Genomic DNA, 6139 nt, shown 5'->3' with positions numbered 1-6139 from the left:
AGAGAGAGAGAGAGAGAGAAAGAGGGAGACACACACACAGTAGACTGACAGCAGGCTTTATAATGAGCAGGACTCCTTTTACAGACGCCACACTGTCACCTCCCTTTGTCGTTCTGTTCTCACACTCTTTCTCTCTTTCTTCCTCTTCGTCTTCCCCCTCGTCTCTCTCATCATTCCGTCCTCCTTTGTGCCACAAATCAGACAAATAATTCATCTGGTGATATATTGTGTTTCAGGCTCCTCTGATGAGATATTGATACTTTGGCTCCAGTATCCTGATGGAACCTTTTGCTTGTTGATGGCAGCGTGAGGCGACAGACAGAGATGAAACAGAAACTCTCTTTATTTCTGCAAATGTCGTTCTTTACCGCAAAACTAAATCAGCTTGACGATGCTCCACTTCCACTCGTGAAACGGGGTTTAGAGGCCTTGGCATGAAAGCAAGGTGTGTGTGTGTGTGTGTGTGTGTGTGTGTGTGTGTGTGTGTGTGTGTGTGTGTGTGTGTGTGTCACTGGCCTCTACTGCAGGCCGTAGTGCGGACTGTGTAACTTCTACTACATGACAGCAGGGATCTTCTTCTTCGTTCTCACAATGTTGTGCCTTCAAGAAACAAAAGGAAAAGCACTGTGATGTAATCCGGGATGGAGTTTGCAATGGTGACAACGCAGCCGGTGAAGCCACGAAACGGACAATGTCTGCTGATTGTGTGAGGAAAAGCCTGTGAGGACGCAAAACACGCAGGATACGACCGATAACTCTCACACGGGCCGCCACTCGGCAAACATGTATAGAAGCCGCAGACATGCAGGTGGAGCTCAATGAACATTGTCGTTAAGATTCATCCCCTGGGACCACAAATATATTGATATTCAAGTAATCCGTTGTAGATTCTGTGTCTCAGAAATGTGTATGCTGTCATATTGTTCAATTCCTCAACATCCCGCTCCTCCTCTTCCTCTTCTTCCTCCTCTCCTGTGCTTGTCCTCTGGCTCCTGATCGCTTTCAGAGCCCTGCTGTCAGTGTTAACCACACCATGACCTCGCTGACCCCTCTTATATCCGCTGCCTTATCTCTCCAAACCCTCCGCTGCATGCAACACTTCAGTGAGGAGGAAGGGGGGGAGGAGGAGGAGGAAGAGGAGGAGGAAGAGGAGGCGCTGAGCCTTCGCCCCATTCCAGCTCATCTCAGGTTAGCTGGTCTGCATTAGCAGCAGACGAAGAGACGAAACACCGGATACTCCTCCATGTGACCTGAGAGAGAGAGAGAGAGAGAGAGAGAGAGAGAGAGAAAGAGAGAGAGAGTGAGAGAGAGAGAGAGAAAGAGAGAGAGAGAGAGGAAGGGAGGGAGGAAGGGAGGAAAAGAGGGGTGAAGAGGAGGTTGAAGAGAAAGTAGCAGAAGGAGGTGAAAGGAGCAGACAAGGGAATGAAAATAAAGGAGGATGAAGAATGAATGAGAGAAAGATGAGGGAGGAAGAAGGAAAATAGAGTTCAGGGGAGAAAATGGGAGGTTGGAAAAGGAAACGAAGGGAGGTGTGAGGAAAGGGGAGGAAATTAAAAGGAGTACAGAAGAGAGGACTAAGAAAAACAAAGAGAGGAGGATGAGAGAAAAAGAGGGAGAGGGAACGAATGGAGAGATAAAGATGCAGCGAAGAGAAAGAAAGAGGGATTGAAGACAGAATAGGAGAGGAAAGAATGGAAGAAAATCTCTCTCTCTCTCTTTTTCTTTCTCTTTCTCTCTCTCTCTGGTTAGTTTGTTTGTCGATAATTTGGAAATAAACTTTTATTCAATATTCCATAATGTTTGGTGCTGCAGCTTTTTATGAATAAAATCTGCTGTGTGAATGAAAAACGTGAAAGGAAGGAAGTGCTGAAGTGGAGGAAAGTAGGAGAAATGAGGAGGACGGGAGCGTCCAGGAGCTTTTATGGAAATTATTTATTATCCTAAATAAAACTTAATTAAAAAGGGAAACTAAACTCAACTCAATGTAAGGGTCTTTTATTTTGAAGGCTGAAATCTGACCTGTGAGGCAGGAAGTCAGCGAGGTTTGGCCTGCATGTTTGTGTGCAAGCAGCGGCGCCTGCTGGCCCGCAGAGGAACTGACACAATCTGAGTCTGAGTGAGTGAATTAGATTTATCAGCTTCACTTTTTTATGTTCGCGAAAACTAGGCGATAAATCCAATCGTATTACTATAGCGTTTGGATTTAACTTTAAGAAAATTATGTTTTTATCATCCTGCATAGTAACACTGAGGTTTATCTTTTATAAAATAACGTGTTACAACTGGGCTAAATTATTTAATTTATCTAACGTTTATTTCAATTTCCTAAAATAATAAAAGCAACGAAGAGAAGTGTTGAAGAAGTGATATCAGCATAATTACTATAATAATACTTGCTAAACAGTCATAAAAGCTAAAAACAAAAACAAAGAAAGAAACTATTTTAACATTCACAGCAGATTTGATTTATTTTTTGTCGTCTCTGATCTGTTGTGATGATTATCCTGCATCTTTCAAATAAAAATCAAATGTTAATATAAATATGTCTTAAGTAATCCTTAATTTCTCTGTTTTTGCCTGTTTGACTAAGATGTCAGGACAACACAGCGATTCACATCCTCGGGTTTGTCGCCTCCTTTTCCTCTTTCTTCCGATGGTGTTGCCATAGCAATGACCGTTACAAAATTAAAAACTGTTTACAAAATATTAAACGTGCTACCTTATTATTATCTTTCCAAGTTTCACCCAAAACATAGTAACAAATGAGGCGATTCTTTCATATGCTGTCACCATGTGGACGTTGGGTTCTTCACATATATTGCGTAAAAATGTGATTTTACGATGATGCAAAATAAAAACCACAAAACAACAAAATATCTAGTGTTCGTCTGAGCTTCTGTGATTCATGTGTGCGATGCTCCAATAACTCTGCATTAATAAATAACACACACACACTCACACCAATAGCTCAGTGTGTGTGTGTGTGTGTGTGTGTGTATGTTGATTCCTAGACAGACACACTCATGCACTTTTAATGGGATCGTCCTCTAAAACCATGAGATTCCTCTGCCCTGCTTTCTGTGTGCGTGTGCATGTGTGTGTGTGTGTGTGTGTGTGTCGAGGTCAATGTCTGGCCCAGGGGTACGATTTCAGCCTGCCAGAGGGGTGTAAGTGAGTGAGTGGTCCCAAGACCCCAAAAAACCCCAAAGGCCCAAAAGCCAAACTCCTGACCACACACACACACACACACACACACACACCACACGCACACACTTGTTTTTCTATCCTGGCAAGAACATCCCCATAAAGGTTGGTCACTCCACACTGTTTCCTGTTACAGCATATCCATTCTCGTTCCCCTGATTATTTGAAATGACATCATCCAGCAAACTTACACCTTCAGTATATCACTACCGTATACTAACAGCATTGATGTCATTTGAACCACCAGGTTTATACTGTCACTGGTGAAATGAACATTAGATGCTTAGATGCATCACAGCCCACAACTATACACGAAGAGTTCATTATCAGAAAGAGAACTGCATATGTAATCTCACTTTTTTTTCAAGCTAATGTCAAGCTGCATTTAACTTGCATGTATGTCTGTCAGCAAATACAAAAACAATTGACACATGGACATTTACACTTCAGCTTCATTTCTACCAAAGCAGAATAACTTCTTACTGCTGCTTTATGAAGCGTTTGGAAGCATCACTGTGGTTCTTTACATTAAACTAAACAGGTGCCCAACTCATCTCCCTGTGGAGTCTCAATGCACCTCACATTTTAAACCTTTCTCTATGGGGGTATATTTGTTTCATTATTCACACATAATGAGAAGTTTTGCACAGATAAAATGTGATTCACAAATGTGTAAAGCCATATTTAATATATTTAACAAACAACTTCTAAATAACTTCAATTTCACAATGGATTTCATGCATATTTGAATCAAGAACAATTCAAACAAGTTCCATTGGTGTAACATTTCAAAGTGTTTAAATTTACAGATGAATTCAGCCAATAAACTTGCTTTAACCTTTTATTTATTTCTCCCACAGGAGACTGATTTACATCCTGTTCAAAGCAGTTTAACTGCAGTCAAAGAAGGATAAAGGCGTTTAGTCTGATTTAAGGACTGTAAGAGCGAGAACAGGAAGATTATACCAGAGAAGAGAAGAGGTCAGTGTAGGGACTTCTTTACCTTAATTACATTTCCATTATTCTACCTGACAATAATGACATGAAATATGCTTAGTGAAAAAAAATTCAAATACATTTTTACAGCCCAATATCGCATACAATGTCTCAAAGGGCTTTACGGGGCCCACAACAGCACACAGTTCACGACTTAATCCAAGAAAAAAAACCTTGGTGGCAATTCAAAGAGATTCTGAACGGCCACGTGTGCAACTGGAACTGCAGCTGGGAAATGCAATACAGCAAAACATTAATAATAGTATGAGTCCGAGGCGAGGGTTAGACAGAGAGTTCTCCCTCTTTAATGGGGCTCATAATCTTGTTGCCTGGGAGGTAAGGTGAAGGGCCCATGCATGTGTGTGTGTACAACGTGTAAGAAACATCTAAAGTGTAGCAAACTGCCTCCACATCAGCAGCGTGTTTGCTGAATTTGTCGAGGGGAAACAAACACGTTGGCTTCCGGGTGAACTTTATGGAGCAAGGTTAAACCATAACTGATTGAGGGCAGGCGGGGGGCGTTTCTGATTTTCAAGAGGTTGATAAACTATGACAAACAACAATCGAATTATTCATGTGTCAGAGTTGCATTTCTGTATATAGCATATACATGTACATGTATATATATGTATGTATTGAGGGCGAAGTTCATGTTAGTGTGTGACCGTGCTGAGTTGGTTTAGTCCAGGTGGTCGGGTCACCTGTCAGCTGTGCGGCTGCGCATTCGTGAACATTCTCATGAGATTCGGAGCTTCTTCGTCCTGAGTTCAGTTGCGATTTGCCCATTTTGCAGCCCAGAACCTTCAGTTTGATCCTCAGCAGAAGCAACATCTGACTCATGACCTGATCTCCATTCAGTCCATATTCGAGTCCCATTCTAGGGTCCGTAGTGACGAGAGGAGCACTACTTTGCATCCAAACATCAAAGACGCATCATATCTTTTTGACTTATTTACCCTGCGGCTTGTTTGCAGAATTTAAACGACTTTAACATCAAACATCATTTTACAGCAGAGATTACTTTACAGATTTGTCATTCTTAATACATTGATTAGCTTTTGAATAATTTGAAAAAGAAGATTTTACATCGATTCCATTTTTTTTTTTTAATAAATCCGTTGGCTGCATTGTGTGTTTGAGAGAGAGAGAGAGAGAGAGACAGAGAGAGAGAGATTAGTGAATAAAAAATGAAAACAGAGCAGCTGTTCCATATTTATTTCAACCAGAGCACTCACAGTGTGTGTGTGTGTGTGTGTGTGTGTACAGAGTATTTGTGTGTTGTTTTTTGTTTTATTGATTGATTTATTTATTTGTTGTGTCCCTGTGAGGCAGATTGAACCTGAATTATGGATTAGTCCCATTTCTGTCCCTCAGTAAGAAAATAACATCTGTCCTGCAAATAGAGAGCTTAACGTTTGTCTATAATTAATGATAAAAGCCTCCAGAGCCGAAAAACATCAAAAATACATCAAATACACACTGTAACAAAGGGGGGAGAGACAGAAAGAGGTCAGCAGGTCAGAGAGAATTAAAGGAAGCAAAGAGACAAAACACATTCTGATTGTGTGTGTGCGCGTGTGTGACTGCAGAGGTTTAATCTTAACATTCATTCTAATTCTGCCATTTTTTTTATCACAAGTCAAGTCAGTCTTTAGCTTCTACAGCCCAACATCAGACAATGTGTCTCAAAGGGCTTTACAGACCCACAACATCAGGAAGCTCCGCCCCTCTGTCGCTGCACGGAATTACCAACAAAGTAAAAGAATTTTGTGAATTTAGCTTGATCCTTTGCTTGTCGAGAACAAAACACTTCCATTAACGTCTAAACTCACTGTAAGTCAGAATCTTCAAAGTTTCTAATGTGATGTAACGTGTCAGTGCTCCAGGAACTGTGCCTCTGTAACTTCCTTCAGCTCCCAGAGGAGACACACTGACCTCT

This window comes from Genypterus blacodes, unplaced genomic scaffold, assembly GCF_046128005.1.
Source record: "Genypterus blacodes isolate CSIRO-AG114 ecotype Tasmania unplaced genomic scaffold, CSIRO-AGI_Gbla_v1 ptg000062l_1, whole genome shotgun sequence".
Lineage (NCBI taxonomy): Eukaryota > Metazoa > Chordata > Actinopteri > Ophidiiformes > Ophidiidae > Genypterus > Genypterus blacodes.
The sequence above is the reverse complement of the archived record's forward strand: the minus strand, read 5'-3'. Positions refer to the sequence as shown.